Below are 19,753 nucleotides of genomic sequence, written 5' to 3' on the forward strand. Positions count from 1 at the left end.
ACCGACATATAGACTCATGTCTTCTGATGTCAAGTTCTATATTTTTATGCAATATGTAATATGATGTAGTTGATATGAAATTATCAAGAAGGATTCAGAGGTTTTTTTTCTTGCCTGTAAGGAGTATGGTAGCAATAATAAAGCCTTATGTTTATAATTCCACATTTGAAGACATTTTTCAAAATGTTTTTCAATTTTGGGTTTTATTTAGGTGAGGGGAGTCTGGGTGGCTCAACTGGTTAAGCGTCTGCCTTCAGCTCAGGTTATGATCTCCAGGTCCTGGGATTGAGTCCTGCATTGAGCTCCCTGCTCAGTGGGGAATCTACTTCTCCCTCTCCTTCTGCCCCTGCCCTGCTTATGCTCTTTCTCCTTGTCAAATAAATAAAATCTTAAAAAAAATTAAAATAAAAAAAATTTTAAAACCAGAGGAGTTACTCTTAGGCCCATTTTATGGAAGAGAAGTGAAGGCAGAGATTATGTAATTTGCCCAAACAAAACCAATGAGTTGACAGTGGAGCTGGAATAAGAATTTCTGCAAATTCACCCAGAATTCAAAAATGGGTGTGACTTCACAAAGAAGATAATTCAACGTCAGGATCCCTGGAGATAGGTAAAATGGAAAGAAAATAATGTAAATTGAAGGATAAAAAGAAAAAATTGAATACATTTCCATATATTTTACTGCAGGAAGAAGCAGTACATGCATGTATCATGGGCGTCAGAAGGGATGCCTGCCTGCACTGCGAGAGAGGCCATTCTGGATTACCTCACATGTCCCATAAAATGCATAAAAGGCTATTCTCAGCAAGTCACATGAGATCTGTGACTGGAGAAGGAGAATATGCTTTCTTGATCATGACAGACCACAAGATTCCCTTTGGTCTTTCACATCCCAAATTCATGCGAGCAGACTTCCAGAAGGAAGTGGAATGGGAGCTAACAGCTTTAGCAAAGAGAGGTGACGAGCATGCGTGTCCCAACGTGGTCACCAGACCACTGTGGTTGGAGGTGCATGTGTGGGGAGGCGGCAGTGGGACAGGACGTGGGAAGGAAATGTGGACATCATTGTGTGGAGGGTCTCAAAGACCTTTCTGAGTAACTGAGATGATCCTGTAAAATGTGAAGGGTTTGAGCAGAGGAGTGACCTCGTCGGGTGCATGCTATCTGTCACCTAGAAGTGAGGGACTCTCAAACCCACAAGGCCAGCTCTGACCTCTCTTCCAAGATCCAGATATTGGGGTTTTTTTTCCAGAATGCCTGCTGGGCATCTCTCCATGGTTAACCTGCTGGCACTTCCAACTGGGTATGTTAGATCTCTACGGTCTTTTCCAGATCTAACGTTCTCTAATTCCACCCAAAGTTGCGGGTCTGAAAAACCTGACATTTTTCCCTGGAGGAGGCTGAAATAAACGAGGAACAGAGAAATCATGTTCAAGAGGCAGAGCAAAAAGAGCAATGTCTTTAAATTGGAAAAAAAAAATCTGTGTTAGTCATTCCTTTCTAACTTGCACTTGGGCTCTTCGCTATAGGAGGCATCTGAGCACGTATAAGGATGCGCACACGCACATCCAGGGTGGGCGGCCTGGGGCCCTATGGTCAGGCGCCAACCAAGAACATAAGCTTTCAGTGACAGGCCAGAATGGCTTTCTTGTCAATCAGAGCTGCTACCTTGCACCTGCAGAGGCTGGCTCGAGAAACAACAATTAAAGCACAGATTAAGAATCTTGAGTTGCTAAATATTTTAAGCATCCGGTACCCCTGGACCCCAAAGGACTCACACTCATCTCTCTAACCAACTCACTCTATTTCTAAAGAGCAAATAGCCCCTGAATTCTTATGAGGCTATTTGGAGGGACTATTCCCCCAAAAACAGGTGAAGAACCTCCACAACACCCTTTAGTAGGAATAAATGTGTTCTCCTGTCAAACTTTCACTCTGCTACTTCAAAAGAAACAATACTGTGAAAACCTTTGCTTTCCCAGAGAGGAAAGGCAGCACATTAATTCACAGTGTGTTTTGAATAAAGCATCATTTATAAGGTAGAGGAATTCCGCTTCCCTTTTCCGGACATAGCTTCCAAAACACAAAAATTCAGAGCGTAGGTGGGTTGCCACTCCACACACTGAATTTAGAAAGACACTCATACTCTCCACAAGCCTACCTCCTTCGGCCCACGTTCAACATTTATCTTGGTTGTGACAGAAACCATGGCTGTCCGCTATCCAGCATCTGATCAGAACATCGTCCCATGGGGTGGTGTCACCTTTATGCCTCATCCTGCTGCTCCAGGCTGGTGCTGTCCAAATACACTCTCAATGTCCACATGTGTCTGACATCCACTCATGCTCAGCACAGCATCTTGATCACATACTGAATTCTCACTGAGAGCAGTCTGATCTGGCTTCTCTGTCAAAAAGTGCGGTTGCTCCATGTATTCCAGACCATAGAATACTAAATTGTTAAAATAACACAGAGCAAAATGGCTCCAGCAACTTCAGAAACACTGCCTGTGGCAACTGCACATACCCCATGACCTGTAGATCTCTTCCAAAATCTTATTCCGGTTTACTCTTTCGGGCCATGGGCCTCTAGGATTTGTGCTTCTTGGACAACTGACATGGTCAAGACAGAGTAAGCAAACAAACAAACAAACAAAAAACCCCTACAGTTTGGGTCTGAGTAGAGCACTGGCCCTATTGACGTACATCATGGTAGCCCAGATACTGCACGACTCAAAAGGCTATTTTGATGAACTTACGAAAAGTCCATAATAAATCCATAGCAAAACCCACATTACTGGAATTTTTTTTTTAGAGACAAAAACCAACACCCCCAAACTTTCTAAGGTATATCTCAGTTCTCTTCCGGTTTAAGAAATTCTCTGGACCTTCATGATGGCCTCCCAAGGGAGAGTCTGGTGCCCCTTCCTGATGCTTCCACTACATTCTATATATCCCTCTCGTGCTATCACAAAGCATTGCAATCGACTAGTTACTCGTTCATCTACTATACTACAATAATTATAATGTCTAGTGTCACAGAGTAGGGACCACTTCCTTCTTAACTTGCTTTAGCATCTTCAGTCCTTAGCACCCTACTTGGTACAATAGAGGAACTTCAAAAAATATGAGCAGACTGATTGAATGTAAAATCCGATGTTCTCTTTATTCATCCAGTCCATGGTAAGTACAACCATCTCTTACCACATTTGGCACTGACCGTGGCCCTCAATGGCCTATGGCCACAGTTAGTGCCTGTGGCCATCCTAACCAGGAGAGGATCATTTCCCCTAAATGAGAACGTGAACTTGCTCTGCTTGAAGTCAATCAGGAACTAACTGCTTTTATAGTTTTCTCCTTTGAGAGAGCCAGGAGGCTTGAAAGAATCTTAAAAAAAAAAAAAAAAAAAAAAAAGGAAAGCTTTGAAAGAGAGTGTGAGCAAAGCCTACAGCATTTAGGGCTGGGAACGATTATCCCTCTGCACATAAACCATTTTTTGGTGGGAGAGAGCAACGCTGTGAGTGGCAATTTTTCATGCAGTACTGGGCTAACGCCCTTTAAATAAGATCTCTTTTATGACATTGACACTTACAGGATATGCTGTGAGTAGATTAGGGTATGTTTATGCCACAGCACACATGGCTTCAGGTCATTTAACTGACAGGGGAAAGATAATTTGGGGGGAAATGATCAAATCCACATGAGAATAATCTATAAACTATAAAGCAAGGGCATCATGGAAAAGATGATCCTGTGCAAGCCAAGAGCTTTCGTTCAAGTCCATCCAGAAGTTTTTCCTGAAAACTACTAGGAGCTCAGCCCTGCACCAGGATTTGTGGGGAATATGGATGAAATCATTGCCATGGTTCAAAGCTCATGCCCTCCTGCCAGTTTCTAAACCTGCCCCATCATCACCCACCACTGTCAGGTTTCCAAAATGTGAATGCAATTGTGCCCTCATGCTTCCAGCCACCTCCACCATAACTAGCCTCCAAGCATGACAAACAAGACCATGTTCAACCCCAGGTCTGTCAACCGTTCCCATCTCCCGGCTTGCAACTTCTCACCACTTGAGCCAGAGTCTCTTCCTCATGCTTGCTTCGGCATAAGACTCCTTGATTTCTTCAAGCCCATGCCTTTGAAAATGCTGCCCTTCTCTGCACTCTCTGGAACATGTGGGCCAGCTTATTCTTCATAACTCATCCCTCAGAGAAATCTTTCCTATGAACACCTCTCCACTCCAGTCCTGATGTGTTTCTCTGTATGAGCTTCCTCAGCAGATCCTGTGTCTCAGGGTCATGGCACTGGACATACGGAATCCTTCCTTCTTTCCCTCTGCCCATTGCTTTCTCTGGACTACAGATAAACACATAATGAGCAATTGCTGTCTGCAAGGCCCTGTGCTGTGCTAGATGTGTACAACATCTCTAACAAATCCACACAACTCCTGAATTGTAGGCATGACTCCAGATGAGCAATTCAGCTCAGAAAGTTTTAGTAACTGGGTCAGGTTCACACAGCGCCCTCGCACAGAGCCAGATGCTTCTGCTCCAAGCTCTTGCTCTTTCCTCCTCAGCACACCACCGAGGTGAGAAGAAGGTGAGAAGACATGCTTGAGACACATGCCCAGAGCCAGTGGTTCCTGCAATGTGAAAGTCACACCCAGGGCTCTGGTGTGAGACCAGCAGGTGCCGGCCAGGGGTGTCCATGTCCTTTGGGTGGGCACACCCAAGCAATCTGCTCACTCCCCAGGACTTTCTCTTTCCCGCCTATCACCCAGACGATTGTACAGCGAGTCCCAAAAATCACCCATCAGTTTCTCTAATTTCTGGAGTCAGCCTAAATTCCTTTTGTTTTTAACCACAACCCACCAGCTCCGTATATTAAATGTTTCCAACAAGCATCAAAGCCTCAATTGTCACTGTCTTCTGTTTGTTTTCTAGTTCTGCTAACGTAAGGGACAGCCTGTCCTAGGATTTATTACTACGGTAATGTCAGGTTCAGGGTTAGGACATAAAATACCTCTCCAGTTTCTTTGCAAGAGATCAAAACACTGTCTTAATGGCAACATCAAAAAGAATCAACATGTAAACATGTTTCAACAGGAATTCCTTTTCCCTTCAGTGATTTCTCAATATCTGGAACTCTCTATTACTCAGTTCTGCTTACAAAAGGGAGAAGATTTCACTATTTCTGCTAAGTCTTTTCTGAAGCTCTTCTTCCTATCTGCTGACAATTCGTGTTTTGTGCCATTTTTTTGGTAATAATATTCTGGGAGGGGGGACTGACCCTCGAAATATTTTGGTTTATCATGTGGGTTGACTTTGGGGGGAGGAATATCAAAAAAAAGAACATTTTTTTATCTCTTCTCTCTTCCTTTCCCTTCCTCCCTCCACTCTTCCATTTCTCCTTTAGCAAAAGCCTACTTCTTGTGGATCAGTAAATACGGTGCTACACATTCCTATAGCTCCTTAGTCTTTTCACTTGATTGGCAAAAGAAAAATAGCAGGAGATTAGGGTATAATTGCTACCTTCTTCCTTTACAGCGTGGACTTCCCACTCAAACTCCTCAGCACTGGTGAGGAAAATCAGCCTACCATTACATCACTGCAGGAGAACCTCTGCAAACAATTCAGTCAGACCCAGCACTTCCAAACTGCTCTCGGCACATTATAAAGGCCTGCAAACACCAAATGGACATTAAACATGCCTAGCCCCAAAGGCAGCCTCACTGTTAATGGGGAAACACAAGAAGCATTCCATTAACGTTAGAACTACCACCAGACTGTCCACCATCATCTGCTGTGATTTAACGCTGTTCTGGTGGAATTAGCCAATTTAATTATAAAAGAGAAAGGAAGAAGGGGTCTAAGATTGGAAAAGAGGCAGTAAAATCATTATCTGCATATGCTGCGGCTGCAAATCTGAGCGAATCAGTTGAACAACTACTGCAGACAATTAGAGAATTCCATAAGGTAATTAACAAAAGTCATATGCAGAAATCAATAGCCTTCTAAATGACAGCCAGTAAAAAGATACCCCATTTTTAGCAGCAACAAAAACATGAAACATCTAGATGATAAACTGGATGAGAAACATGCGACATCTATGAAGAAAAATTTTTAAACACTACTAAGGAACCGAGAAGGACAGGAACATCTGGAACTTTCTACCTTGTCCTTAAACAGGAAGTCACTATCAAGAAAGACAGTAATTCTTCCCAAATTAATCTATAAACTTGATACGGTGTCAAAAAATACCATGAGGAAGTTAATTCTGAAGTTCACATGGAAAAATAAAAAGTAAAGAATATCCACAGAAATGATGCAAAAAGCAGTAAGAAAAGACTAGCTTGCTCGATAACAGAAATATTATAAAGTTCCAGAAGTTAGATCAGTATGCATTGGTACATGCATAACAAGTAAGATCAATAGAAAATACATAAACTCAAATACATACTGAATTCAGCACATGATAATGGGAGAAGAGACTTTCAGTAACTGGGTGGCCACCTGGAAAAAGTCAAATTAGATCCCTAGTTCATGTCCTACACTAAAATAAATTCCAGAGTGACCAAAGATTTAAATGTAAAACCTGAAAACAAAAACAAAAACAAAAAAAACCACTACAAAGAACTTTGAAAATATGAGGCTAAGTAGAAGCAGCAAGTCATATAAGACTGCATATTAAATGACTCCACTTACATGAAGTGTCCAGAATGGGCAAATCCATAAAGAAAGCAGAGTAGTGGTTCCTGGGGGCTGGGGGATGGCGGGGGTTGGGAGTGATGGCTAATGGATATGGGGTTTCTTTTGGGGGTGATGAAAATGTTCTGAAATTAGATTGTGGTGATGGTTGCCCAACTCTATAAATGCATTAAAACCATGAAATAGTACACATTAAAAGAGTGGATTTTATGGTATGTGGATTCTATCTCAATAAAGCTTTGATTTAAGCAATACTAAAGTAAAACTATGAGACCATTTTTTATATAACGTTTGACTGCAGAAGGCCTGTGTCTATCAAAGAGTGAAAAGTCAGGGGGAAAAATCTGATAAGACCACATAATTGTAAAAACAACTCCTGCGTAGAAAAAAAATGGGTCAAAAAACAAATGGGAAAATAAAAAAAGCACAAGACAAAAGGACAAGTTTTCTTGAGCAAGTGAGTGCTCCTAAAAATCAATTAGCTGGAGAGACCCAAAACCCAGTAAAACACAGGGAATGAATGAATGTCAACATACATTTCTTAGAAAAGCAAATAAGAATGGCTCTTAAACATGTGACAACATATTCAATCATCACTGTAATGAGAGAACTCACATTAAAGCTACTAAAAGATAGTATTTTTTCACCTCTTCGATTGGCAGAGACCACGAAGTTTAATAACGCTGTCTGCGGAGAAAAGGCACACTCACGCAGTGCTAGTAGGAGCATACATTAGTGGAGATGCCAAATTGGAGGGCAATTTGGCAAGGTTTACCAAAATTAAAACTGCACATTCCTTTTGATCCAACAATTCCACTTGAGTAATTTCTCCTCCAGAGAGCCTTGCTGACATATAAAATGCTATTTATAGAAAGCAATTCACCCAAGCATTGTTCATAGTAGCAAAGAATTGGAAACAACCGAAAAGTCCATCGTGTGGGACTGAACAGAGGGTGGCAAAACCAGACAATGGAATACTCTTTAGATACTATAAAGTATACATACTATACACTCTATGTTCTGACAAAAAGATGGTTAGGTTGAATGAATGAATGAATGAATGAATAAATAAATAAATAAATAAATAAATAAATAAATAAATAAATGGCAAAGAGCAGAACAGTTTGTATGGTGTACACATTATGGTTTTTTTTTAAAACATATTTCTGCTTATATAGCTTTAAAAATAATCCTGAAAGGTATTTCAGGGTAAAGTAATGGTAAGAAAAGAAAACAGTAATGGTGCTCACCTCTAGGAGTGAATTCAGATGACTTGGGAACAGAAATAAGAAACTTCTTTTTCCTCAGACATCTATCGGGCACCCTTTATACTCCCACTGATTTAAAACAAATTAGTGGATTCTTTTAGTTAAAGAAAACGAGTTGAGCACTGGGTGCTATTCTATATGTTGGCAAATTGAACACCAATAAAAAATAAATTTATAAAAAAAAAAAGAAAACGAGTATGGCAAGGACACTGAAACATGACATGAACAAAATACGGGATCTAATTTTTGAGAGGTGTCAGGGTTATTTTTAATATGGTTATATTTAAGAAAAAAATTAATAATTAAAGAAAAACCCTCACAAATGACCGTCCAGGAGACTGAGTCAACTTTTGCAAAACAGACCCATTCAACGAAGCTTCCTACCATGGGGCTTTGGTAAGACTGTCCTCCCTCCACGCGCCCCTACACCCCCAGACTGGGCAAGACCACCCTTCAAGACCAGGTATGTAATCCATCTTCACAATCCATTCGAATTCAGCCAATGCAACAGCTGGACGTGTCCCAACTAAGGAGGTTTGTTTAGATTTATCCTCAGGGCACAAAAAGACCAATTTTGCCTATTTCTACTTACCTGAATTATTAAGTCCCTCATTGGCTATCAGTTAAATTTAGAACAAAAGAGCTGTAAAAATGTCCTGATAAACACTGTGGTCAATTCATCAGACATTCCCTTAATGTGCTTGTTCTAAGGGGGTGGGGAGCGGAGGGGTGGAGATAGGAGGATGGAAACCAACCTGTCCCCACCTGGCTTCTCTCCAATTCCTCTCTGAAGGAGCCCTGGGCGCTCATGCAGAACAGACCAGTTAGCAGAGGCAGGTCAGCAAAAGTAAAAGGTCTCAGACTCTAACAAAACTTCATTTTAACCCTCTCACAGAGACTGGAGCAAATCCATTTGTTTGTCACCTCTTCTGTCAAGTGGAAATTTTTGGATTCCCTTGAAGACACACATCTATCATCATAAAAGAAAAGGCTTATTCCTCCCCCCCCCCCTTATGACCTTGTTAGCCATTCTAAGTCTTTTTCCCATGGTCCACCTGGCAGGCTGGAGGCCAGAGGTGGCCGACATTCATAGGTAATCCGCAACTTTATTTTAGCCCCAAATTTCAACCTCCTCTCCTATGGATGAGAAAAATGACACCTTTGTGTTCCCTTCTCCTGGGTGCACGAAGGAGGGGATGGGAATGAGCAATGAGTGTGGCTCGTACATAACTTAGAGGAACTCCTGGAAGCAGAAAATCAAAAGAATTTCAAGAAATATTCTCTCAAACTCAGGCTTCCTATCCAACTGGCTTCTAAAAAGACTCCCCTGAATATCTGGTATGTGACGTATCTGATACTGGAGGTCAGATCCACTGGTACATCTGAGGCCATGGGGTTGGGGCAATGCACAGAATTGAAGAGGAGAGACAGGTGAAGGATTTATGTCTCAATATTTTCAAAAGCAAAAAGTGATTATCATCACGCTGCAGAAAGCTGGAGAGATGATAAGTTTCAAAGAGACTGGGAAGGGAGGGACAGTGGGGGCGGGGGAGGGGGAAGCAGGGGACCCCAGGCTGTGCCCAGAGCAGGGAGTCCTAGAGTTTGAGATTTTCAGATTTCCACCAGTATAAAGCTTATTGGCTCAAGCTGATAAACAGACTGTAGGTGTGCAGTACCTGTGGATCTGGCAGGAAGGAGGTGAGGTTCAGGTGAGGAGACAGAGTGGGGCAGAGAGTTAGGAAGAGCCAGGCTGGACTGGGCACCTCACTCACTCAGAGAGGGAAAGACAGATGCCTGCTCCAAGTCCACGGGTATTCGGTAAGAGATCTTGAACCGTGTTTCCTACTTTTCACAACCAAATCAGAGGAAGGTTCATGAACAGAAAGAGAATTCTCTGAGAGGTGAACAGGTGCCTAAACAGGTGGGTTAATCTCAGGATGAGGAAGGCAGCAGACAGCACTGTGATTGAGAGCTAAAGAGGTGTGAGTTCAAATCCCAGCTTCTCTCACTTCTGAGCTGAATAGCTTAGGAACCCATCTAACCCCCAGCCATGGCGTCTGGAAAGTAGGGCCGTCTGAGAAATGCTGTAACTCATACCTGATGCTTAGGAGAGAGTCTGGTGACTGGGGATTAGTAAAAAAAATTAATTGAGGTTCTTATTCTTCTACAACCACCTTCTCAAGGAAAATGATTTTTTGGGACACTGAGATAGGTAAGAAGAGACAGTAGTGAAGCAAACAAATGAGAGGGGGGAAAATCATTTACTGTCTTAATTTATAACCATTTAAAGGTCAGCTACACAGAGGGGCCCATGGGTGGCTCAGTGGTTGAGTGCCTGCCTTCGGCTCAGGGCGTGATCCCAGGGTCCCAGGATCGAGTCCTGCATCGGGTTCCCTGCAGGGAGCCTGCTTCTCCCTCTGCCTGTCTCTGTGTGTCTCTCATGAGTGAGTGAATAAAATCTTTAGAAAAAAAATAGCTACACAGAGAAATGAAAACATGCCGACCCAGAAGCGTATTTGGGAATGTTCACAGCAGCATAATTCGGAATAGCCAAGAAGTAGAAACAATTCAAATGGCTATCAACTCACTCACTTGTCACTTGAGTGGACAAGCAAAATGTGGTACGTCCATACAATAGAATAGTATTCAGTCATAGCAAGGAATCACTGCTGATACACGCTCTTGTGGGGATGGAGGTTGGAAACTTTATGTGAATTGAAAGGAGCCAGATACAAAAGTCCACATATTGTAGGATTCTGTTTATATGAAATGTCTACAATAGTCAAATCTATAGAGAGAGAAAACAAATTGCCAGGAGCTGGGGTTTGTGAAGGATCGGGGTAACATGGGAAGTGACCATTAATGTATATAAGGTTTCTTTTTGGGGTGGTGACAAATGCACAATTCTGGGCAGCACAAATGACAGACTGTACATTAAAAAAAAAAAAAAGTTAGCTCTACGCTTCCTGCTTCCCGTCTCCTGAATAAAGAATATTTGTCTTCCCTGGGTGAAAGGTCTTGATGGGTAGAGCGTACCCAATGTAGAATTCCAGCAATTTCTTTAATTGTGAATATCAGAAGATATCGATCCTCTTCCCCTGGAGATGTTGTCGGGTGGGTGCCAGAGAGGTTATTTCGCTTTTTCTTTCTATCTGCTTCTTTCAGTCCTGGCTACTGCATTCGGGTTTCCCCATGAGCACAGTGGTTAAAAATCAATCTTTACTTGATCTTCACAGGCAAAAGCTTTAAAAGTGGACAGGCCTTTTCATACCCAGTTTAAAGCTTATGAAAAAAATACTGGGGGGGGGGCACTCTGGAACATTGGTTTTAGGCTTCTCCAAATCATGGGGACAGAGTACCTAAAAGCAATGCTTTCTCCAAACTACTCCTCTTAATAGGCAACATGATTTTCTTTAGGGAACAAACTGCAAGGACAAAGTATTGAAAAACCACTCCCCATGGCCCATTTGATGTTTGATTTATCTGATAAACATGCCAATCACTGCCTACAAAGCAACCTCATAATATGACCAGTTCCAGGAAATCAACCTTTTCCACAAAAGTCAACAGTGTTTTTAAGGGAATGCTGAAGTTAAAAAATCAGAATGCCAAATTATTCATTTGCAATAATAATTAATAATCACAGTGACAAAAAAAAAAAACCAGCAATTATTATTTCTGTACGACTCCAAAAAGTCTCTGGATAATGCTGGCTGTTGACCACAAAAAAGCACTGCCTGTAGTCCTCGAACATTCCAGGAATCAAACACAAAAGCATTTCTCAAAGACTTCCCACGAAAACCATTTTACTACATAGGGTTAATGTAGTTTCTTTAAATGTCAATAAAGTCTCTTCAAATGTTTCAGCGTCAATGTTCAGGACTGGAGACACAAAACAAATGATGAAGTGCCATGTTTTATGACAGGTTACTCTGGTCAGTGGCATGTCAGCTGTAAAACATAAACTTCCACTGAGATGAGCACATTCAATGACTGTCAAGTAGCCCACTGGGTTTAATGTTCGTGAAGAGGTGCCAACCCCATTTGGTGTGTATAATCTACAAATGAATCCAAGCACTATCAGTGCCGAAAACTGCATGACTCTAGCTGGCAGGGCATTGGGGGAGGTCTCCAAAAAGAGAGAGAGAGGGGGGAAAAAAAGGGGTTTTCATGACATTGGAAGAGCAGATTATATAAGATTTAAGTGGAATAATAACCATAAAGCTTTCATGTATCTCCAGATATCTAGAAAGCTGTACACTCAAGCTGGTCATAAAACAGAAATCCATCAAACTTAATGATTTCTATTCTACATTCAGCATTCGTGTTTTTGCATCCAGATATAAGAAGTACGATGCACACTATTCTGCTTTTGTTTGGCCAAGGCGGAAAAATTCAGACGGTACCCTACTTCTTGTGGGGTCTTAAAGAGAGGTAGCTTCAAGAGTTCTCCATTCATGACTTTGGCTCACCTTTTAGAACTCTGGATTCCCCCCCCCAAACACTCCCTTGCCTTATTATTGGAGTAACTTGTAGCTAAACATTATAAGCAGTGTACTTACAGGGGAAAAAATATATATATATAAGTTGCCTTTTATACGTTTTGACAATCAATGCTCAGCAATAACCTGACAGTATTTAATTATAATGCCTGACTTTTCTATAGTACTCCACAGTTCATAAAGGGCTTTCTTTCACACTCACGTAGGCTTCTTTGTATTAAACCACAGCTTTGCAGCTAAGTTTCTGTGAAACCCTTTCAAAGATATTCGTCAATTAGTGATCGGTTACCATATAAAGGCGCCTGAAATCTAGGAGGATAATTTGGGAGAAAGTGATTGTAGAGACCGGGGAGGGCATCTATGAGGACATCAGAACTGTTCTCCCGGTGTTGACAGCAACGAAAAACCAGCAAAAGTTCCAACAAAATACCTGAACTTGAACCTAAAAGGAAAATGTCTCTAGCAGAGGCCTCCGGACTGTCTTAAACCAGAAGGGGAGGACCATGAAGCACGACTGCATTTTCACTACACGAGCGTCAGAATCTGAGCCTCAAGTGCAAATCAGAGCAACAGCTGAGACCATTTTCTTACCATTGCAGGGGTGCACCCCCACGGGTGAGGGGGGACCCCTCCTCCTTTGTATCCTTTGTAATGCAGCAGCACAGCACCCTGACAATCTGTGACAAGCTTGCACCATCCTGGGCATCCTATTTCTGCTTCCTAACAGAACAGCATCAGTCCCATTTGTGATCATATCCTGTCAGCAGCTCTGCTAACAGCAGAATTTTTCGCTCTTGTATATGGACAGCAAGTTCCCGAAGGAGGAGCCGCTCTAAGACCAAGGTTCTACCCTTTTTGCTTTACAATATGATGCCAGCAGGAATTGCTCTGTGCCCGCATTAGGCCTATAAACAGATTCGAAATAAACAAGGCTTGTAATCTGCAAATTGGCTCCACGGAGCAAGTAACTGATTCATCAGATATTTGTAAAAGCAAATACAAAAATCCATGAATTATGTCTCTGTGTCGACAAACTATAAACTGCTCAGAACTTTTATGTTAACAAGGCACTTTGCTTTGATGTGTTGCGTTTTCCCCCTTGTATGTGTGGAACACATACACAAAAGAGAATTATAAACTTCGGCGTTCCTTAACCTTTACAAACCAACACAGTAATTATATTGCAAGATATCTGACAACCCGGGGTAATACAAGCAAAGAATTCTTTCTCTCCCCCACTTCCTTTAAATGGTTCTCAATTTTTCTACAATTTACAGACTCCCCGCGCAAAAGGTTTTCATAGCCATGAATCGTACTGAAGATAAATTGGTAGATAAAATAAAATCGCTATTCCAATTCACGAGAATATTTGAGGCACCTCCAAAGGAAATGTTTCTCCAAACATAAAGACAGTATTAAATTTTAAGAGCAAGGCTATCATCAAAATGAATGCAGAAAAGAGTAAACATAAGTTAACTTGACAAGCCCATACTGATAAAGCACAGATAAATGTTATCTCTGGGTTACAAGCCCAGTACAGGGAGTCCTCAATTTATGAATGATCTGTGCACAGAAAGTGCATTTGTAAGTCAGTTGTTTAGAACTCCAATCCCATTTTCTCAGAGAAACGACATTTATAAATAGTGCTCGGTTTTGTCAGAAGGCAAACAAGAGCTATTAAGCCCATAATGTCGACAAATTCTAGTCCTGACAGCTCTCAAGTAAGCTGTCCCTATGTTGAGTAGGGGCAGAAATCAAGAGGAGGTCAGGGAGAGGAAGGTTCCTTCTTCCCCACCTGGAACTTCCCAAGTTTTTTCTGGCATCTGCCTGCCTCTCTTTACAGACTCTCTCTTGCCCCAACTTGTATTCCACACCAATCCCCCCATCAAAATACCGCATCCCAACTCATGGAATAGAGCACCAAATAATTTTGTAGAGCTAACCCTCAACCCCCTTCCCCAAACTCCCCTTCTTGTGCTCAGATATCTGACAATCAAAAGCTTCCAGATAGTTCAGTTCAGTAAACACTTGTTTCAGAGTTGGTGGGAGAGAAAATCTTGGGAGACTGGAATGAGGATACAACTGAACCCTGAGTACAGAACGCAGGTAATGAGACATTTGGAAGGACTGGGATAATTTTGGGGATTCCTTTGGAATTCAGTTAACAGGAAAAGGACCCAGGAAGTGGCAGTTCAAAGAACGTAAGAAGCAGTTTCCTCACCAACTGGCAGAGATGAAACCCCGGGATGGTGGTGGGGGTGCCATCTCCTGGTGGTGGTATTTAGAAGGTTCCCTGCCGTTCCATGTGGAGCCGCACATGATTGCTTCCTCTTTTCTTCCCCACTGAAGATAATATCAGGGGATGGGTGTTCAGAGGAAGATGGTCTGAAGGACCCAGAGTCCTGACACACTGACTCAGTGGGCTCCTGATTTTCCTAGGACAGAGGTGTGGTGTCCTGCAAATCACTGCGTACTCAACCAGGTATGTCCCCAGGGTGTGGCTGGGATGGAGGTAAAGGCTGACATTAGGCTTTATCAGGCAGAGGCTGGTTAGTGTTCCACAGACCAGAGTCCTTGTCCCCATGGGCATAAAGGTGGGCACATCCCATCTTTCCCAGCTGTTAGGTATGTCTGTGTGACTAAATCTGGCCAAGGGCACATGAAAGATTGATGCATGCCTCTTCCATTAGTAAGTCTCCAGTGAGATCTTTCACTCTCTCTCTCTCCCCCCCAACTGCTGGCCAAACTGCTGTAGAGGAAACTCCAGGTCTCCTAAGGACCTCACGAATGGCTGAGCCATGAAATGGAAGGACTCTCGGTCTGGGCATCTCCACATGTGGATACCTCCACCCCCAACTGAGATTCCTCAAAGTTAACTCTAATGAGGGGGGGTGGGTACGGGGTTCTTAAAGCACCATCCTTGTTTTCTGTGCCTCCTCCTCTTTGTTGCATCTCAGAAGAAGGTCCTTTATGTTCACCTACCCTGAATAATCCACGAGGTTGGTTTGCCTCTTAAAATGAATGGCCCCACACTGCTGAGATTTTATGATGCTTCTAATTTTTCCACTTCCTTCACTGTGGTCAATATATTTGACACTAAAAGGCCCCCTTATTCCTTTTAATCTACTTGGGGGAACTGGGTAAGTATACTCATTACATCATTAATCTTACTCTCGGTGCCCATCTCAGGGCCTCATCCACAGCATCAAGTGTAGGGCCATTCATCAGTCATTCTTCTCCTTGAGAAGTCTTTTTCCTATTATTTTGCAGATTTCATAATGAGGTTAGAGTCACAAAAGTATGTGCACTGGATAAGAAAACTAGGATTCTATGATTGTTATGACAAATTTCACAGAAGTAACATCACGTGAACGTTGTTAAAAGAATTTGCTCACTTCATTCTTATTCATTCAGTATACTTTTAATGGCGAAGAGAAGAAGAGAAGATGATGGTGAAGAAGGGAAGGAGTCTGTAACCACGCCCACCTCTTGCTCTGTAAGTATCCCCCTTATTACGTTTTTGAATGTTACAAGGTACGGTACAAAGTCTAAATTAAGACAGAACTTAGATTTTGCTCATTCCTAAAACTTGGCTTTCTATCCTTGCTTCTTCCACGGCAGTTTTCTGGCACTCTCCCACCCTCATCCCTTTGTTGCATTTCTGAAAGGTCCACTAGGTTAAATGACCATTCACTTCCTATGTGGCATCCTAAAAAATAAAAGAATTAACCTGTAGAGGGTAGAGGGGCACCTGAGTGACTTAGTTGGTTAAGCCTTGGAGTCTCAGTCTCAGCTCAGGTCATGATCGAGCCCTGCACTGGGCTCCACGCTGGGCACAGAGCCTGCTTAAGATCCTCTCTCCCTCTGCCCCAACCCTCCCTACTCATTCTCTCTCTCTCTCTCTCTCTCTCTCTCTATCTCTCTCTAAAAAAGAAAGAGAGAGAATTAACCTGTATAATACATTTGTATGAACTCTATGACAAAGAATCACTGATAGGTTTCTCAGTCTCTATGGGGCTCTGCTGAAGTTTCCAGAGCAGGGATTCTGCTTGCCTTCACCTTGCAACTTTTTGAAAATAAGTCCAAAATGTTTTCCCGAAGTTCAACATATGACTCCCACTTCCACCACCAAAAGAAGAGTGGACACCCGCTGTAGGAAATGTGCTCTACTCAAACCCATCGGGCACTCTGGGAGGGCACTCTGATATGGGCTGACCGGCATATATAGCTCTGTGGAAAGAACCTTTGGAACCTTTATACAGAACCATTGACTATAATTACAATTTAGAACTCTGTTCCCTAAGAACAAGACCGAAGACCATACATACAAAGACCATAAAAAGATTCTTTATCCTCCTACTTTGAACATATGTGCTTCCATAGAGGCCCATAGAGGGGACCTTGTGGTCACTTCATAGAGCGCCACTGATAATGTCCATGCTGCAATGCCAATGTCATTTCCTTTTACATTCTACACAAAACATCTATTTGCATTATGAAACACACTGCCATTTTAGACCAGGTTTTAAATACACCGTAGGCACTTCATATTTCATGGAGAGTTCTCATCGTTAAGAAGAGATTTGGAACTTAAGTTTACAGGTTGCAAAGGTGACACAAAATGCTTCATTCTGGACTAGAATCAGCACCACCCCAATTTCACACTTGTAAGAATACCAAGTAATTTCCATTTACAGTTAACCATGAAAGAGGTTAACTTGCTCTTCGGTTTCCTATTCTCAACAAAATGTCTATTTATTATCTATTTTTGTCTAAGCATTGATTGATATCAAAAAAGGGGGTAAGAACTCAGTTTTTAAGAAACATAACTTAAAATGTTGATTGTAAGAGGAATGGAAATCTTCAGAGACTTTCAAAGACCTTTAAACCACAAATCCAATTACCACCAGCCACAATCAAATGCGTATGTCCAAGTATGTACAAAGTGAATACACCCACTCTTCTGCCCCTACCTTGCCGGTAATCAAGCCCCAAGACTAATTCTGACTGTGTGGGATCACAGCTCATAAATGCTGATGAAGAGGCTACCAGCTTGTTGCAGAGATAAATACACACACACACACACACACACACACACACACAATCCCTTTACAGAGTCATCCTTGAGGTCTAAGTAGAAAATTATGAAATAAATGATGAAAACAAAGGAATAAAAGATACAGAAACCCTTTGCTAAGTAGCAGAGAGAAGGGACAAGCTACAGAGAAGATGAGCACAGCCACATTTGTCCAGAAGAACATTAACGGAGGGTCTGCTCAGTGGGCCCCACTGTATAAAACAAATTCAAAAGACATAGTGCCTAAAGATTGGGAGCTCAAAACTTCAGCGCACGAACCTCTTTTTCTATTTCTTCTATAAAGTTCCTTGTGTTTTTATGGTATTTTAACTTTTGTGTTTGGAGCTGTTGGAATCCAGAGATCTCGATCTTGGCAGAATTATGATTTAATAGGTTTTTTTGGTGAGTAGACTCTGAACAGTAGGCTAGACATCTTTATTAAGCATAGAGAAATGCCAACTTGAAAAAAATATCCAAACACTGCTCATGGCTGCTGTTAGGAAGAGATAAACTCCCTCAATTCCCTTCCTTCTCTTTATTTGGAGGACAGGGACCACCCACGCCCCCCAGCAGGAGGGTCTGAGCTAGTCATCTATGAAGCCATTCAGTCCAGCTCAAGCCATGGGCTTTGCTGCCCATGTTTCATAAGCAGACAGTATAGTTACATGTTTCTTCATCCTCCTTCTTTGCCTAGACTACATAATTCCTCAGTGTAGGCACTCAAGTATCTGTTGAATGAATTATTTCAATTATGGACACCCGCATCACCCGTCTGTCCTGTGAGCTTGACCCAAGAACTGTCTTTGCCTCTTCCTTCTTCATGCCCTACATCCACCCATCACTAAGTTGTAGAAGTCTACCTCTTCAGATGCTTTTAGATATGCTGCTGCTTCTTTTTCTGACTCCCCACCTCAGGCCTCTCATGACCTTAGCTTCTCATGGCCTCTTGAAAGAACAGGTCTGTTGCTGTTTACTTTTTATTTCGTTATCATAAATTTAACTCTGTAATCCAGCTAGACTTGAAGGGGAGTGAGGGAAATATGGATCCATAGAACTGCAGTGAGAACACAAAGATTATAGGACATTTTGAGCAGAGAGCGGAGGGTGATGGGATGCTCTCCTGAGCTACAGAAGGAATGGTTGGGTAGTTAAGATAAAATGCAAGTTAAATTTGTTAGATTTGTCCACAGTCAGCAATGATAATCTTTTGCTGGTCTTGCCATTCCTGGACCCAAAGAGCACCACAGCTTCCACAATATTCACACCCTCTCTCACCTCGCCAAAGACCACACGCTTTCCATCCAACCACTCAGGCTTGGCAGTACAGATGAAAAACCTGGAACCATTTGTCTTGGGTCCAGCATTTAACATGGACAAGATGCCAGGACCCGTGTGCTTCAGGATGAAATTCTCATCAGCAGCTTTCACCCTGCAGATGGACCGGCTGCCAGTGCCATTATGGCAAGTGAAGTCACCACCCCTGGCACAGAAATCCCAGAATAATCCTGTGAAAGCAAGAACCTTTATAACCGAATCCTTTCTCCCCAGTGCTCAGGGCAGGAAAATTCTCTGCTGTCTCTGGAACTCTGTCTGCCAACAGCTCAAAGGAGATGCAGCCCAAGGGCTCACTGTCCACTGCAATGTGGGAAAACAGTGGGACTGGCCATTGCTGGGTGGCGTCTTTGAGGCCCCAGGACCTATTTCTAACTCCTAACTCACCTGCTCCCATTTTCCCAAGTCCCAGCCACCTGGATATCCTTTCACCGATTTTACATATGTGCCATCATCTCACTGTGTCACTTCCTTGAGCAAGAATTTGTAATTGTGTCAACTGCCCCATGAATTGCAAACTCCAATGCCATATTTTAATGGTCCTCTACTCTGTGCTCCCCACAGGGGCCCAGCTTCCTTTCATACTGATCTTCAGCAGCAATGCACACATCCCTTGGCCAGCCTCTTCACCTATCCCACGCAGGTCATCTGCCGCCCCCCCTCCCTTGAGCCTTCATTGCTGCTGTCCTTGCTCCTAGATCCATCCCTGTTTTGCTTTTTATTTTTAAGATTTATTTTTATTTATTTGAGAGAGAGCGTGTGCACATGCAGAGAGGGAGGGGGAGAGGGAGAGAGAATCTCAAGCAGACTCCCTGCTGAGCACAGAGTCCAACGTGGGGCTTGGTCTCACGACCCTGAGATCATGACC

At 42.5% G+C, this 19,753-nt stretch overlaps 1 protein-coding gene and 1 pseudogene across 12 annotated transcripts in view; both read right to left on the reverse strand.

The window, feature by feature from the left end:
- The window catches only part of ATXN1 (ataxin 1), a 406,723-nt gene that overhangs the window by 215,883 nt on the left and 171,087 nt on the right, over window positions 1-19,753 (reverse strand). The gene's annotated exons all lie outside the window — the stretch shown is intronic.
- Window positions 18,728-19,220, reverse strand: LOC100687972 (annotated as a pseudogene).

Source organism: Canis lupus, chromosome 35 (genome assembly GCF_011100685.1).
Source record: "Canis lupus familiaris isolate Mischka breed German Shepherd chromosome 35, alternate assembly UU_Cfam_GSD_1.0, whole genome shotgun sequence".
NCBI classification, from domain to species: domain Eukaryota; kingdom Metazoa; phylum Chordata; class Mammalia; order Carnivora; family Canidae; genus Canis; species Canis lupus.